Below are 17,732 nucleotides of genomic sequence, written 5' to 3'. Positions count from 1 at the left end.
AGCACACACACCAGCCTCCCTTAACTCAACAAGATACAAAACACACTTTCACACACACCAGCTGTTCACCATCTGAAACGAGCACACGCTCACACGTCACACACACGCACACACACACACACACACACACACACACACACACACACACACACACACACACACACACACACACACACACACACACACACACACACACACACACACACACACAGGAGATAGGCTGCTGATAGTTTAGGTCCCCATAGTATCACAGCTATTTTATCTGAAAGGAACACACTCACAGACAGAACGTCTGCTCAAACACAGACAAAACACTCTGGCTCACAGAGACAGATAAATGACTTATAAAAGGGACAATCTGGGATTCAAACTACAATAAAATGGCCGCTTTATTTTGGTAAACAGCTGAATCAGGCAGGAGAAATATAACCACTCTCAAATTCATAGACAAAGATATAGATGCAGGGACTGACCATCCACGTGATTATAGTTTTAACAATATTTTGAAGCTACAGGCTACAGTGTTTGTTTACAAACAATGGAGTAAAACAAGCTTATATTTGGGGTTTTGATAGGTTAAGATGGTTGCACTAAGCTCAAGAGGTATTTATAAATTATATATTCTTCAAGAATTAATGGCTATATACCATTCAATTCAAAGTAAAAAAATATATATAATCCCGGATTGCCTCTTTAACTAACAGTGGTTTGTTGGCAGAGAGTTTGAACTCTAGAGGACTAACACACTGTAGGAGCCATCACAAACCCTGATTCTTAACTAGGGCCTTCACAACCTTGAACACACAGAAACCTTAACTAGGGCCTTCACAACCTTGAACACACAGAAACCTTTACTAGGGCCTTCACAACCTTGAACACACAGAAACCGTAACTAGTGACTTCACAACCTTGAACACACAAAACAAACCGGGTTCATGACACTTTCTGCTCCAATGTAACCATGAATGGTCTCTCTCTCCCCCCTCTCTCTCTCCTGATGGCCGTGCTACTCCCCCAATACATTGCTCTGACACACTCTGAGCTTCTGTCATGACCCACCCAGTAGCTGACTGAGAATCAGGGTGTGTAGTGTCATGACCCCCCCCAGTAGCTGACTGAGAATCAGGGTGTGTAGTGTCATGACCCCTCCAGTAGCTGACTGAGAATCAGGGTGTGTAGTGACATGACCCCCCCAGTAGCTGACTGAGAATCAGGGTGTGTAGTGTCATGACTCCCCCAGTAGCTGACTGAGAATCAGGGTGTGTAGTGTCATGACCCCCCCCCCCCCCCAGTAGCTGACTGAGAATCAGGGTGTGTAGTGTCATGACCCCCCCCCCAGTAGCTGACTGAGAATCAGGGTGTAGTGATGTGGCAACGTGTGAACCGTGAGGTTATAGGCCTAGTTATAGGCCTAGTTTCAAACACCACCCTATTCCCTTGGCTCCCCCGGGCCTTGGTCATAACTAGGGCACTATATAGGGTGACATTTGAGACGCAGAGACAGCTGGAGGGGAGGAATCTCACACACACTAGCTTTTAGTCCACGCATCACTTTTCCTCTGCTCTACTCTACTGTAACAGCCCAGAGACAAATCAGTTGTAGAGCTGATGTCATTACAACCAGCATTACCCACAGGGAGAAACCTACCTGTACTGTACGTTAACTCAACGTTAACTTCAAGGTAGTGAAGGCCCTAGTTAAGGTTTCTGTGTGTTCAAGGTAGTGAAGGCCCTAGTTCAGGTTTCTGTGTGTTCAAGGTAGTGAAGGCCCTAGTTAAGGTTTCTGTGTGTTCAAGGAAGTGAAGGCCCTAGTTAAGGTTTCTATGTGTTCAAGGTTGTGAAGGCCCTAGTTAAGGTTTCTATGTGTTCAAGGTTGTGAAGGCCCTAGTTAAGGTTTCTGTGTGTTCAAGGTAGTGAAGGCCCTAGATAAGGTTTCTGTGTGTTCAAGGTAGTGAAGGCCCTAGATAAGGTTTCTGTGTGTTCAAGGTTGTGAAGGCCCTAGTTAAGGTTTCTGTGTGTTCAAGGTTGTGAAATCCCTAGTTAATGTTTCTGTGTGTTCAAGGTAGTGAAGGCCCTAGTTAAGGTTTATGTGTGTTCAAGGTAGTGAAATCCCTAGTTACGGTTTTTGTGTGTTCAAGGTTGTGAAGTCCCTAGTTACGGTTTCTGTGTGTTCAAGGTTGTGAAGGCCCTAGTAAAGGTTTCTGTGTGTTCAAGGTTGTGAAGGCCCTAGTTAAGGTTTCTGTGTGTTCAAGGTTGTGAAGGCCCTAGTTAAGGTTTCTGTGTGTTCAAGGTTGTGAAGGCCCTAGTTAAGGTTTCTGTGTGTTCAAGGTTGTGAAGGCCCTAGTTAAGGTTTCTGTGTGTTCAAGGTTGTGAAGGCCCTAGTTAAGGTTTCTGTGTGTTCAAGGTTGTGAAGGCCCTAGTTCAGGTTTCTGTGTGTTCAAGGTTGTGAAGGCCCTAGTTCTGGTTTCTGTGTGTTCGTTGTGAAGGCCCTAGTTAAGGTTTCTGTGTGTTCAAGGTTGTGAAGGCCCTAGTTAAGTTGAGTATTGTATCAAGTTAGCAAGTAGACATTTTTCATAGACACCAGGCAGGATATATTCTAAACTAAGCACTAACATTAGTGACCCTGGTCAGAAGTAGTGCACTACATGAGGAAGAGGGCTCTGGTCAGAAGTAGTGCACTATATAGGGAATAGGGCTCTGGTCAGATGTAGTGACCTACATGAGGAATAGGGCCCTGGTCAGAAGTAGTGCACTATATAGGGAATAGGGCCCTGGTCAGAAGTAGTGACTATATAGGGAATAGAGCCCTGGTCAGAAGTAGTGCACTACATAGGGAATAGGGCTCTGGTCAGAAGTAGTGCACTATATAGGGAATAGGGCTCTGGTCAGATGTAGTGACCTACATGAGGAATAGGGCCCTGGTCAGAAGTAGTGCACTATATAGGGAATAGGGCCCTGGTCAGAAGTAGTGACTATATAGGGAATAGGGCCCTGGTCAGAAGTAGTGCACTACATAGGGAATAGGGCCCTGGTCAGAAGTAGTGACTATATAGGGAATAGGGCCCTGGTCAGAAGTAGTGCACTACATAGGGAATAGGGCCCTGGTCAGAAGTAGTGCACTACATAGGGAATAGGGCCCTGGTCAGAAGTAGTGCACTACATAGGGAATAGGGCTCTGGTCAGAAGTAGTGACTATATAGGGAATAGGGCCCTGGTCAGAAGTAGTGCACTACATAGGGAATAGGGCTCTAGTCAGAAGTAGTGACCTACATGAGGAATAGGGCCCTGGTCAGAAGTAGTGACTATATAGGGAATAGGGCTCTAGTCAGAAGTAGTGACCTACATGAGGAATAGGGCCCTGGTCAGAAGTAGTGACCTACATGAGGAATAGGGCCCTGGTCAGAAGTAGTGACCTACATGAGGAATAGGGCCCTGGTCAGAAGTAGTGACTATATAGGGAATAGGACCCTGGTCAGAAGTAGTGACCTACATGAGGAATAGGGCCCTGGTCAGAAGTAGTGACCTACATGAGGAATAGGGCCCTGGTCAGTAGTAGTGACCTACATAGGGAATAGGGCCCTGGTCAGAAGTAGTGACCTACATGAGGAATAGGGCCCTGGTCAGTAGTAGTGACCTACATAGGGAATAGGGCCCTGGTCAGAAGTAGTGCACTATATAGGGAATAGGGCCCAGGTCAGAAGTAGTGCACTATATAGGGAATATGGCCCTGGTCAGAAGTAGTGCACTACATAGGGAATAGGGCCCTGGTCAGAAGTAGTGCACTACATATGGAATAGGGCTCTGGTCAGAAGTAGTGCACTACATAGGGAATAGAGTTCCATTTGGAACAAAGACACTGTACACGAGCAAGTTAGTACTCAGCCCTCTGATAGATTGAGACACTGACTGATATTAGCATCCACTTCAGTCTATAGTTGTGTGTATAATCTCTAGCTAGATGTTCTATTCCGCAGAACAATCACTGTGTTTCAAATAACCTCCTTTCTCTCCCTGTCAATAGGATATTAGCACAGTATCAGAGAGAGAGACAGAGACAGAGACACAGAGACACAGAGAGACAGAGAGACAGAGAGACAGAGAGACAGAGAGAGACAGAGAGAGACAGAGAGAGACAGAGACACAGAGACAGAGACAGAGACAGAGACAGAGACAGAGACAGAGACAGAGACAGAGAGAGAGAGAGAGAGAGAGAGAGAGAGAGAGAGAGAGAGAGAGATAGATAGATAGATAGATAGATAGATAGATAGATAGATAGATAGATAGATATATATATATATATATATATATATATATATATATATATATATATAGGGCCTGTATATATATATATATATATATATATATATATATATATACACTGCTCAAAAAAATAAAGGGAACACTTAAATAACACAATGTAACTCCAAGTCAATCACACTTCTGTGAAATCAAACTGTCCACTTAGGAAGCAACACTGATTGACAATAAATTTCACATGCTGTTGTGCAAATGGAATAGACAAAAGGTGGAAATTATAGGCAATTAGCAAGACACCCCCCAAAACAGGAGTGATTCTGCAGGTGGTGACCACAGACTACTTCTCAGTTCCTATGCTTCCTGGCTGATGTTTTGGTCACTTTTGAATGCTGGCGGTGCTCTCACTCTAGTGGTAGCATGAGACGGAGTCTACAACCCACACAAGTGGCTCAGGTAGTGCAGTTCATCCAGGATGGCACATCAATGCGAACTGTGGCAAAAAGGTTTGCTGTGTCTGTCAGCGTAGTGTCCAGAGCATGCAGGCGCTACCAGGAGACAGGCCAGTACATCAGGAGACGTGGAGGAGGCCGTAGGAGGGCAACAACCCAGCAGCAGGACCGCCACCTCCTCCTTTGTGCAAGGAGGTGCACTGCCAGCGCCCTGCAAAATGACCTCCAGCAGGCCACAAATGTGCATGTGTCTGCTCAAACGGTCAGAAACAGACTCCATGAGGGTGGTATGAGGGCCCGACGTCCACAGTTGGGGGTTGTGCTTACAGCCCAACATCGTGCAGGACGTTTGGCATTTGCCAGAGAACACCAAGATTGGCAAATTCGCTACTGGCGCCCTGTGCTCTTCACAGATGAAAGCAGGTTCACACTGAGCACATGTGACAGACGTGACAGAGTCTGGAGACGCCGTGGAGAACGTTCTGCTGCCTGCAACATCCTCCAGCATGACCGGTTTGGTGATGGGTCAGTCATGGTGTGGGGTGGCATTTCTTTGTGGGGACGCACAGCCCTCCATGTGCTCGCCAGAGGTAGCCTGACTGCCATTAGGTACCGAGATGAGATCCTCAGACCCCTTGTGAGACCATATGCTGACACATGCACATTTGTGGCCTGCTGGAGGTCATTTTGCAGGGCTCGGGCAGTGCACCTCCTTGCACAAAGGCGGAGATGTAGCGGTCCTGCTGCTGGGTTGTTGCCCTCCTACGGCCTCCTCCACGTCTCCTGATGTACTGGCCTGTCTCCTGGTAGCGCCTGCATGCTCTGGACACTACGCTGACAGACACAGCAAACCTTTTTGCCACAGTTCGCATTGATGTGCCATCCTGGATGAACTGCACTACCTGAGCCACTTGTGTGGGTTGTAGACTCCATCTCATGCTACCACTAGAGTGAGAGCACCGCCAGCATTCAAAAGTGACCAAAACATCAGCCAGGAAGCATAGGAACTGAGAAGTAGTCTGTGGTCACCACCTGTAGAATCACTCCTGTTTTGGGGGGTGTCTTGCTAATTGCCTATAATTTCCACCTTTTGTCTATTCCATTTGCACAACAGCATGTGAAATTTATTGTCAATCAGTGTTGCTTCCTAAGTGGACAGTTTGATTTCACAGAAGTGTGATTGACTTGGAGTTACATTGTGTTATTTAAGTGTTCCCTTTATTTTTTTGAGCAGTGTATATATATACAGTTGAAGTCTGAAGTTTACATACACTTAGGCTGGAGTCATTAAAACGTGTTTTTCAACCACTCCACAAATGTCTTGTTAACAAACTATAGTTTTGGCAAGTCGGTTAGGACATCTACTTTGTGCATGACACAAGTAACTTTTCCAACAATTGTTTACAGACAGATTATTTCACTCACTGTATCACAATTCCAGTGGGTCAGAAGTTTACATTCACTAAGTTGACTGTGCCTTTAAACAGCTTGGAAAATTCCAGAAATGATTTAATAGCTTTAGAAGCTTCTGATGGGCTAATTGACATCATTTGACTCAATTGGACGTGTACCTGTGGATGAATTTCAAGGCCTACCTTCAAACTCAGTGTCTCTTTGCTTAACATCATGGGAAAATTAAAAGAAATCAGCCAAGACCTCAGAAAAAAAATTGTAGACCTCCACAAGTCTGGTTCATTCTTGGGAGCAATTTTCAAATGCCTGAAGACACGTTCTGTCTCCTAGATATGAACGTACTTTGGTGCAAAAAGTGCAAATCAATCCCAGAACAACAGCAAAGGACCCTGCGAAGATGCTGGAGGAAACAGGTACAAAAGTATCTATTTCCACAGTAAAACAAGTCCTATATCGACATAATCTGAACGGCCGCTCAGCAAGGAAGAAGCGACTGCTCAAAAACCGCCATAAAAAAGCTAGACTTCGGTTTGCAACTGCACATGGGGACAAAGATTGTACTTTTTGGAGAAATGTCCTCTGGTCTAATTAAACAAAAATAAAACTGTTTGGCATAATGACCATTGTTATGTTTGGAGAAAAAAGGGGGAGGCTTGCAAGCCGAAGAACACCATCCCAACCGTGAAGCACGAGGGTGGCAGCATCATGTTGTGGGGGTGCTTTGCTGCAGGAGGGACTGGTGCACGTCACAAAATAGATGGCATCATGAGGGTGGAAAATTATGTGGATATATTGAAGCAACATCTCAAGACATCAGTCAGGTAGTTAAAGCTTGGTCGCAAATGGGTCTTCCAAATGGACAATGACCCCAAGCATACTTCCAAAGTTGTGGCAAAATGGCTTAAGGACAACAAAATCAAGGTATTGGAGTGGCCATAATAAAGCCCTGACCTCAATCCAAAATAAATTTTGTGGGCAGAACTGACAATTATTGTGTGAGCAAGGAGGCCTACAAACCTGACTCACCCAAGTTTATGGAAGGTGTCACGTTCCTGACCTGTTTTCTGGTGTTTTTTATGTGTGTGATGGTCAGGGCGTGAGTTTTGGGTGGGCAGTCTATGTTTTCCGTTTCTATGTTGGTTTTGGGTTGCCTGGTATGGCTCTTGATTAGAGGCAGGTGTTTTGCGTTTTCCTCTAATTGAGAGTCATATTAAGGTAGGGTGTTCTCACTGTTTGTTTGTGGGTGATTGTCACTGTGTCTGTGTTTGTTGCACCACACGGTACTGTCTCGTCTCGTTCGTTCGGTCGTTCCTGTTTATGTGTTCCTCGTTTCATGTAAGTTCTTAGTTTAGGTCTGTCTAGTTCGTTTTGTTGTTTTGTAAAATTATTCAAGTGTTCTTCGTGTGTTTAGTTTCGTCTTGTTAAATAAAGTTAATTATGTATTCACAACCCGCTGCGCCTTGGTCAACTCACTCACCGAAAGAGAGCCGTTACAGAATCACCCACCAAACCCAGATCAAGCAGCGGGTTAACGGACAGCAACGACAGCAGCAGCGCAAGAAGGAGGAATGGACTTGGGAGGATGTTTTGGACGGGAAAGGTTGCTACACATGGGAGGAGATCCTGGCTGGAAGGGATCGCCTCCCATGGGAACAGCTGGAGGCACTGAGGAGAGCAGAGGCAACCGGAGAAGGGAACCGGAGTTATGAGGGGACGCGTCTAGCACGGAAGCCCGAAAAGCCCGTGAGTACCACCCAAAAATTTCTTGGGGGGGGGCTAAGAGGTAGTGGGCCGAGGGCAGGTAGGAGACCTGCGCCCACTTCCCAGGCTAACCGTGGAGAGCGGGAGTACGGGCAGACACCATGTTACGCAGTAGAGCGCACGGTGTCTCCTGTACGGGTGCATAGCCCAGTGCGTGTTATTCCACCTCCCCGCACTGGACGGGCTACGGGGAGCATGCAACCAGGTAAGGTTGGGCAGGCTCAGTGCTCAAGGGAGCCAGTACGCCTACACGGTCCGGTATTTCCGGCGCTACCTCCTCGCCCCAGCCCAGTACCACCAGTGCCTACACCATGCACCAGGCTTCCAGTGCGTTTTAAGAGCCCTGTTCCTCCTCCACGCACTCTCCCTATGGTGCGTGTCTCCAGCCCAGTGCCTCCAGTTCCGGCACCACGCACTAAGCCATCTGTGCGTCTCCAGAGCCCTGTACGCACTGTTCCTTCTCCCCGCACTCGCCCTGAGGTGCGTGCCCTCAGCCCGGTACCTCCAGTTCCGGTACCACGCACCAGGCCTATAGTGCGCTTCGAGAGGTCAGTGTGCCCTGTCCCTGCTCCCCGCACTAGCCTTGAAGTGCGTGCCGTCATCCCGGTACCTCCAGTTCCGGCACCACGCACCAGGCCTACTGTGCGCCTCAGCAGGGCAGAGTCGGCCGTCTGCCCAACGCCTTCTGCACTGCCTGTCTGCCCAGCTCCGTCTGAGCCATCTGTCTGCCCAGCGCCGTCTGAGCCATCTGTTTGCCCAGCGCCGTCTGAGCCATCTGTCTGTCCAGCGCCGTCTGAGCCATCTGTCTGCCCAGCGCCGTCTGAGCCATCTGTCTGCCCAGCGCCGTCTGAGCCATCTGTCTGCCCAGCGCCGTCTGAGCCATCTGCCTGCCCAGCGCCGTCTGAGCCATCTGTCTGCCCAGCGCCGTCTGAGCCATCTGTCTGCCCAGCGCCGTCTGAGCCATCTGTCTGCCCAGCGCCTTCTGAGCCATCTGTCTGCCCAGCGCCTTCTGAGCCATCCGTCTGCCACGAGCCATTAGAGCCGCCCGTCTGTCCCGAGCCATTAGAGCCGTCCGTCAGTCAGGAGCCGCTAGAGCCGTCCGTCAGTCAGGAGCCGCTAGAGCCGTCCGTCAGTCAGGAGCCGCCAGAGCCGCCAGCCAGTCAGGAGCCGCCAGAGCCGCCAGCCAGTCAGGAGCTGCCAGAGCCGCCAGCCAGTCAGGAGCTGCCAGAGCCGCCAGCCAGTCAGGAGCTGCCAGAGCCGCCAGCCAGTCAGGAGCTGCCAGAGCCGCCAGCCAGTCAGGAGCTGCCAGAGACGCCAGCCAGTCAGGAGCTGCCAGAGACGCCCTCCGGTCATGAGCTGCCCTCCGGTCATGAGCTGCCCTCCGGTCATGAGCTGCCCTCCGGTCATGAGCTGCCCTCCAGTCATGAGCTGCCCTACAGTCATGAGCTGCCCTACAGTCATGAGCTGCCCTACAGTCATGAGCTGCCCTACAGTCATGAGCTGCCCTACAGTCATGAGCTGCCACTCAGTCATGAGCTGCCACTCAGTCATGAGCTGCCACTCAGTCATGAGCTGCCACTCAGTCCGGACCTGCCAGAGTCCCTCAGCCCGGACCTGCCAGAGTCCCTCAGCCCGGACCTGCCAGAGTCCCTCAGCCCGGACCTGCCAGAGTCCCTCAGCCCGGACCTGCCAAAGTCCCTCAGCCCGGACCTGCCAGAGTCCCTCAGCCCGGACCTGCCAGAGTCCCTCAGCCCGGACCTGCCAGAGTCCCTCAGCCCGGACCTGCCCCTTATCCCGGTGCTGCCCCTTATCCCGGTGCTGCCCCTTATCCCGGTGCTGCCCCTTATCCCGGTGCTGCCCCTTATCCCGGTGCTGCTCCTTCATTTAGGTGGTTTTAGTTGGAGGGTGGTCATTGGGAGGGGGATACAGAAGCGGGGAGTGACTATGGTGGTGTGGGGACAGCGTCCGGAGCCTGAGCCACCACCGTGGTCAGATGCCCACCCAGACCCTCCCCTGGACTTTGTGCTGGTGCGCCCGGCGTTCGCACCTTGAGGGGGGGGTTCTGTCACGTTCCTGACCTGTTTTATGGTGTTTTTTATGTGTGTGATGGTCAGGGCGTGAGTTTTGGGTGGGCAGTCTATGTTTTCCGTTTCTATGTTGGTTTTGGGTTGCCTGGTATGGCTCTTGATTAGAGGCAGGTGTTTTGCGTTTTCCTCTAATTGAGAGTCATATTAAGGTAGGGTGTTCTCACTGTTTGTTTGTGGGTGATTGTCACTGTGTCTGTGTTTGTTGCACCACACGGTACTGTCTCGTCTCGTTCGTTCGGTCGTTCCTGTTTATGTGTTCCTCGTTTCATGTAAGTTCTTAGTTTAGGTCTGTCTAGTTCGTTTTGTTGTTTTGTAAAATTATTCAAGTGTTCTTCGTGTGTTTAGTTTCGTCTTGTTAAATAAAGTTAATTATGTATTCACAACCCGCTGCGCCTTGGTCAACTCACTCACCGAAAGAGAGCCGTTACAGAATCACCCACCAAACCCAGATCAAGCAGCGGGTTAACGGACAGCAACGACAGCAGCAGCGCAAGAAGGAGGAATGGACTTGGGAGGATGTTTTGGACGGGAAAGGTTGCTACACATGGGAGGAGATCCTGGCTGGAAGGGATCGCCTCCCATGGGAACAGCTGGAGGCACTGAGGAGAGCAGAGGCAACCGGAGAAGGGAACCGGAGTTATGAGGGGACGCGTCTAGCACGGAAGCCCGAAAAGCCCGTGAGTACCACCCAAAAATTTCTTGGGGGGGGGCTAAGAGGTAGTGGGCCGAGGGCAGGTAGGAGACCTGCGCCCACTTCCCAGGCTAACCGTGGAGAGCGGGAGTACGGGCAGACACCATGTTACGCAGTAGAGCGCACGGTGTCTCCTGTACGGGTGCATAGCCCAGTGCGTGTTATTCCACCTCCCCGCACTGGACGGGCTACGGGGAGCATGCAACCAGGTAAGGTTGGGCAGGCTCAGTGCTCAAGGGAGCCAGTACGCCTACACGGTCCGGTATTTCCGGCGCTACCTCCTCGCCCCAGCCCAGTACCACCAGTGCCTACACCATGCACCAGGCTTCCAGTGCGTTTTAAGAGCCCTGTTCCTCCTCCACGCACTCTCCCTATGGTGCGTGTCTCCAGCCCAGTGCCTCCAGTTCCGGCACCACGCACTAAGCCATCTGTGCGTCTCCAGAGCCCTGTACGCACTGTTCCTTCTCCCCGCACTCGCCCTGAGGTGCGTGCCCTCAGCCCGGTACCTCCAGTTCCGGTACCACGCACCAGGCCTATAGTGCGCTTCGAGAGGTCAGTGTGCCCTGTCCCTGCTCCCCGCACTAGCCTTGAAGTGCGTGCCGTCATCCCGGTACCTCCAGTTCCGGCACCACGCACCAGGCCTACTGTGCGCCTCAGCAGGGCAGAGTCGGCCGTCTGCCCAACGCCTTCTGCACTGCCTGTCTGCCCAGCTCCGTCTGAGCCATCTGTCTGCCCAGCGCCGTCTGAGCCATCTGTTTGCCCAGCGCCGTCTGAGCCATCTGTCTGTCCAGCGCCGTCTGAGCCATCTGTCTGCCCAGCGCCGTCTGAGCCATCTGTCTGCCCAGCGCCGTCTGAGCCATCTGTCTGCCCAGCGCCTTCTGAGCCATCTGTCTGCCCAGCGCCTTCTGAGCCATCCGTCTGCCACGAGCCATTAGAGCCGCCCGTCTGTCCCGAGCCATTAGAGCCGTCCGTCAGTCAGGAGCCGCTAGAGCCGTCCGTCAGTCAGGAGCCGCTAGAGCCGTCCGTCAGTCAGGAGCCGCCAGAGCCGCCAGCCAGTCAGGAGCCGCCAGAGCCGCCAGCCAGTCAGGAGCTGCCAGAGCCGCCAGCCAGTCAGGAGCTGCCAGAGCCGCCAGCCAGTCAGGAGCTGCCAGAGCCGCCAGCCAGTCAGGAGCTGCCAGAGCCGCCAGCCAGTCAGGAGCTGCCAGAGACGCCAGCCAGTCAGGAGCTGCCAGAGACGCCCTCCGGTCATGAGCTGCCCTCCGGTCATGAGCTGCCCTCCGGTCATGAGCTGCCCTCCGGTCATGAGCTGCCCTCCAGTCATGAGCTGCCCTACAGTCATGAGCTGCCCTACAGTCATGAGCTGCCCTACAGTCATGAGCTGCCCTACAGTCATGAGCTGCCCTACAGTCATGAGCTGCCACTCAGTCATGAGCTGCCACTCAGTCATGAGCTGCCACTCAGTCATGAGCTGCCACTCAGTCCGGACCTGCCAGAGTCCCTCAGCCCGGACCTGCCAGAGTCCCTCAGCCCGGACCTGCCAGAGTCCCTCAGCCCGGACCTGCCAGAGTCCCTCAGCCCGGACCTGCCAAAGTCCCTCAGCCCGGACCTGCCAGAGTCCCTCAGCCCGGACCTGCCAGAGTCCCTCAGCCCGGACCTGCCAGAGTCCCTCAGCCCGGACCTGCCCCTTATCCCGGTGCTGCCCCTTATCCCGGTGCTGCCCCTTATCCCGGTGCTGCCCCTTATCCCGGTGCTGCCCCTTATCCCGGTGCTGCTCCTTCATTTAGGTGGTTTTAGTTGGAGGGTGGTCATTGGGAGGGGGATACAGAAGCGGGGAGTGACTATGGTGGTGTGGGGACAGCGTCCGGAGCCTGAGCCACCACCGTGGTCAGATGCCCACCCAGACCCTCCCCTGGACTTTGTGCTGGTGCGCCCGGCGTTCGCACCTTGAGGGGGGGGTTCTGTCACGTTCCTGACCTGTTTTATGGTGTTTTTTATGTGTGTGATGGTCAGGGCGTGAGTTTTGGGTGGGCAGTCTATGTTTTCCGTTTCTATGTTGGTTTTGGGTTGCCTGGTATGGCTCTTGATTAGAGGCAGGTGTTTTGCGTTTTCCTCTAATTGAGAGTCATATTAAGGTAGGGTGTTCTCACTGTTTGTTTGTGGGTGATTGTCACTGTGTCTGTGTTTGTTGCACCACACGGTACTGTCTCGTCTCGTTCGTTCGGTCGTTCCTGTTTATGTGTTCCTCGTTTCATGTAAGTTCTTAGTTTAGGTCTGTCTAGTTCGTTTTGTTGTTTTGTAAAATTATTCAAGTGTTCTTCGTGTGTTTAGTTTCGTCTTGTTAAATAAAGTTAATTATGTATTCACAACCCGCTGCGCCTTGGTCAACTCACTCACCGAAAGAGAGCCGTTACAGAATCACCCACCAAACCCAGATCAAGCAGCGGGTTAACGGACAGCAACGACAGCAGCAGCGCAAGAAGGAGGAATGGACTTGGGAGGATGTTTTGGACGGGAAAGGTTGCTACACATGGGAGGAGATCCTGGCTGGAAGGGATCGCCTCCCATGGGAACAGCTGGAGGCACTGAGGAGAGCAGAGGCAACCGGAGAAGGGAACCGGAGTTATGAGGGGACGCGTCTAGCACGGAAGCCCGAAAAGCCCGTGAGTACCACCCAAAAATTTCTTGGGGGGGGGCTAAGAGGTAGTGGGCCGAGGGCAGGTAGGAGACCTGCGCCCACTTCCCAGGCTAACCGTGGAGAGCGGGAGTACGGGCAGACACCATGTTACGCAGTAGAGCGCACGGTGTCTCCTGTACGGGTGCATAGCCCAGTGCGTGTTATTCCACCTCCCCGCACTGGACGGGCTACGGGGAGCATGCAACCAGGTAAGGTTGGGCAGGCTCAGTGCTCAAGGGAGCCAGTACGCCTACACGGTCCGGTATTTCCGGCGCTACCTCCTCGCCCCAGCCCAGTACCACCAGTGCCTACACCATGCACCAGGCTTCCAGTGCGTTTTAAGAGCCCTGTTCCTCCTCCACGCACTCTCCCTATGGTGCGTGTCTCCAGCCCAGTGCCTCCAGTTCCGGCACCACGCACTAAGCCATCTGTGCGTCTCCAGAGCCCTGTACGCACTGTTCCTTCTCCCCGCACTCGCCCTGAGGTGCGTGCCCTCAGCCCGGTACCTCCAGTTCCGGTACCACGCACCAGGCCTATAGTGCGCTTCGAGAGGTCAGTGTGCCCTGTCCCTGCTCCCCGCACTAGCCTTGAAGTGCGTGCCGTCATCCCGGTACCTCCAGTTCCGGCACCACGCACCAGGCCTACTGTGCGCCTCAGCAGGGCAGAGTCGGCCGTCTGCCCAACGCCTTCTGCACTGCCTGTCTGCCCAGCTCCGTCTGAGCCATCTGTCTGCCCAGCGCCGTCTGAGCCATCTGTTTGCCCAGCGCCGTCTGAGCCATCTGTCTGTCCAGCGCCGTCTGAGCCATCTGTCTGCCCAGCGCCGTCTGAGCCATCTGTCTGCCCAGCGCCGTCTGAGCCATCTGTCTGCCCAGCGCCGTCTGAGCCATCTGCCTGCCCAGCGCCGTCTGAGCCATCTGTCTGCCCAGCGCCGTCTGAGCCATCTGTCTGCCCAGCGCCGTCTGAGCCATCTGTCTGCCCAGCGCCTTCTGAGCCATCTGTCTGCCCAGCGCCTTCTGAGCCATCCGTCTGCCACGAGCCATTAGAGCCGCCCGTCTGTCCCGAGCCATTAGAGCCGTCCGTCAGTCAGGAGCCGCTAGAGCCGTCCGTCAGTCAGGAGCCGCTAGAGCCGTCCGTCAGTCAGGAGCCGCCAGAGCCGCCAGCCAGTCAGGAGCCGCCAGAGCCGCCAGCCAGTCAGGAGCTGCCAGAGCCGCCAGCCAGTCAGGAGCTGCCAGAGCCGCCAGCCAGTCAGGAGCTGCCAGAGCCGCCAGCCAGTCAGGAGCTGCCAGAGACGCCAGCCAGTCAGGAGCTGCCAGAGACGCCCTCCGGTCATGAGCTGCCCTCCGGTCATGAGCTGCCCTCCGGTCATGAGCTGCCCTCCGGTCATGAGCTGCCCTCCGGTCATGAGCTGCCCTACAGTCATGAGCTGCCCTACAGTCATGAGCTGCCCTACAGTCATGAGCTGCCCTACAGTCATGAGCTGCCCTACAGTCATGAGCTGCCACTCAGTCATGAGCTGCCACTCAGTCATGAGCTGCCACTCAGTCCGGACCTGCCAGAGTCCCTCAGCCCGGACCTGCCAGAGTCCCTCAGCCCGGACCTGCCAGAGTCCCTCAGCCCGGACCTGCCAGAGTCCCTCAGCCCGGACCTGCCAAAGTCCCTCAGCCCGGACCTGCCAGAGTCCCTCAGCCCGGACCTGCCAGAGTCCCTCAGCCCGGACCTGCCAGAGTCCCTCAGCCCGGACCTGCCCCTTATCCCGGTGCTGCCCCTTATCCCGGTGCTGCCCCTTATCCCGGTGCTGCCCCTTATCCCGGTGCTGCTCCTTCATTTAGGTGGTTTTAGTTGGAGGGTGGTCATTGGGAGGGGGATACAGAAGCGGGGAGTGACTATGGTGGTGTGGGGACAGCGTCCGGAGCCTGAGCCACCACCGTGGTCAGATGCCCACCCAGACCCTCCCCTGGACTTTGTGCTGGTGCGCCCGGCGTTCGCACCTTGAGGGGGGGGTTCTGTCACGTTCCTGACCTGTTTTATGGTGTTTTTTATGTGTGTGATGGTCAGGGCGTGAGTTTTGGGTGGGCAGTCTATGTTTTCCGTTTCTATGTTGGTTTTGGGTTGCCTGGTATGGCTCTTGATTAGAGGCAGGTGTTTTGCGTTTTCCTCTAATTGAGAGTCATATTAAGGTAGGGTGTTCTCACTGTTTGTTTGTGGGTGATTGTCACTGTGTCTGTGTTTGTTGCACCACACGGTACTGTCTCGTCTCGTTCGTTCGGTCGTTCCTGTTTATGTGTTCCTCGTTTCATGTAAGTTCTTAGTTTAGGTCTGTCTAGTTCGTTTTGTTGTTTTGTAAAATTATTCAAGTGTTCTTCGTGTGTTTAGTTTCGTCTTGTTAAATAAAGTTAATTATGTATTCACAACCCGCTGCGCCTTGGTCAACTCACTCACCGAAAGAGAGCCGTTACAGAATCACCCACCAAACCCAGATCAAGCAGCGGGTTAACGGACAGCAACGACAGCAGCAGCGCAAGAAGGAGGAATGGACTTGGGAGGATGTTTTGGACGGGAAAGGTTGCTACACATGGGAGGAGATCCTGGCTGGAAGGGATCGCCTCCCATGGGAACAGCTGGAGGCACTGAGGAGAGCAGAGGCAACCGGAGAAGGGAACCGGAGTTATGAGGGGACGCGTCTAGCACGGAAGCCCGAAAAGCCCGTGAGTACCACCCAAAAATTTCTTGGGGGGGGGCTAAGAGGTAGTGGGCCGAGGGCAGGTAGGAGACCTGCGCCCACTTCCCAGGCTAACCGTGGAGAGCGGGAGTACGGGCAGACACCATGTTACGCAGTAGAGCGCACGGTGTCTCCTGTACGGGTGCATAGCCCAGTGCGTGTTATTCCACCTCCCCGCACTGGACGGGCTACGGGGAGCATGCAACCAGGTAAGGTTGGGCAGGCTCAGTGCTCAAGGGAGCCAGTACGCCTACACGGTCCGGTATTTCCGGCGCTACCTCCTCGCCCCAGCCCAGTACCACCAGTGCCTACACCATGCACCAGGCTTCCAGTGCGTTTTAAGAGCCCTGTTCCTCCTCCACGCACTCTCCCTATGGTGCGTGTCTCCAGCCCAGTGCCTCCAGTTCCGGCACCACGCACTAAGCCATCTGTGCGTCTCCAGAGCCCTGTACGCACTGTTCCTTCTCCCCGCACTCGCCCTGAGGTGCGTGCCCTCAGCCCGGTACCTCCAGTTCCGGTACCACGCACCAGGCCTATAGTGCGCTTCGAGAGGTCAGTGTGCCCTGTCCCTGCTCCCCGCACTAGCCTTGAAGTGCGTGCCGTCATCCCGGTACCTCCAGTTCCGGCACCACGCACCAGGCCTACTGTGCGCCTCAGCAGGGCAGAGTCGGCCGTCTGCCCAACGCCTTCTGCACTGCCTGTCTGCCCAGCTCCGTCTGAGCCATCTGTCTGCCCAGCGCCGTCTGAGCCATCTGTTTGCCCAGCGCCGTCTGAGCCATCTGTCTGTCCAGCGCCGTCTGAGCCATCTGTCTGCCCAGCGCCGTCTGAGCCATCTGTCTGCCCAGCGCCGTCTGAGCCATCTGTCTGCCCAGCGCCGTCTGAGCCATCTGCCTGCCCAGCGCCGTCTGAGCCATCTGTCTGCCCAGCGCCGTCTGAGCCATCTGTCTGCCCAGCGCCGTCTGAGCCATCTGTCTGCCCAGCGCCTTCTGAGCCATCTGTCTGCCCAGCGCCTTCTGAGCCATCCGTCTGCCACGAGCCATTAGAGCCGCCCGTCTGTCCCGAGCCATTAGAGCCGTCCGTCAGTCAGGAGCCGCTAGAGCCGTCCGTCAGTCAGGAGCCGCTAGAGCCGTCCGTCAGTCAGGAGCCGCCAGAGCCGCCAGCCAGTCAGGAGCCGCCAGAGCCGCCAGCCAGTCAGGAGCTGCCAGAGCCGCCAGCCAGTCAGGAGCTGCCAGAGCCGCCAGCCAGTCAGGAGCTGCCAGAGCCGCCAGCCAGTCAGGAGCTGCCAGAGACGCCAGCCAGTCAGGAGCTGCCAGAGACGCCCTCCGGTCATGAGCTGCCCTCCGGTCATGAGCTGCCCTCCGGTCATGAGCTGCCCTCCGGTCATGAGCTGCCCTCCGGTCATGAGCTGCCCTACAGTCATGAGCTGCCCTACAGTCATGAGCTGCCCTACAGTCATGAGCTGCCCTACAGTCATGAGCTGCCCTACAGTCATGAGCTGCCACTCAGTCATGAGCTGCCACTCAGTCATGAGCTGCCACTCAGTCCGGACCTGCCAGAGTCCCTCAGCCCGGACCTGCCAGAGTCCCTCAGCCCGGACCTGCCAGAGTCCCTCAGCCCGGACCTGCCAGAGTCCCTCAGCCCGGACCTGCCAAAGTCCCTCAGCCCGGACCTGCCAGAGTCC

At 54.2% G+C, this 17,732-nt stretch overlaps 1 protein-coding gene across 1 annotated transcript in view; it reads right to left on the bottom strand.

The window, feature by feature from the left end:
• LOC129855914 (neuronal acetylcholine receptor subunit beta-2-like) overlaps window positions 1–17,732 on the bottom strand; it is a 56,757-nt gene that overhangs the window by 12,643 nt on the left and 26,382 nt on the right. The gene's annotated exons all lie outside the window — the stretch shown is intronic.

This window comes from Salvelinus fontinalis, chromosome 5, assembly GCF_029448725.1.
Source record: "Salvelinus fontinalis isolate EN_2023a chromosome 5, ASM2944872v1, whole genome shotgun sequence".
NCBI classification, from domain to species: Eukaryota; Metazoa; Chordata; class Actinopteri; order Salmoniformes; family Salmonidae; genus Salvelinus; species Salvelinus fontinalis.
Note: the sequence above shows the minus strand (reverse complement) of the source record. Positions and strands in the feature narration are given on the sequence as shown.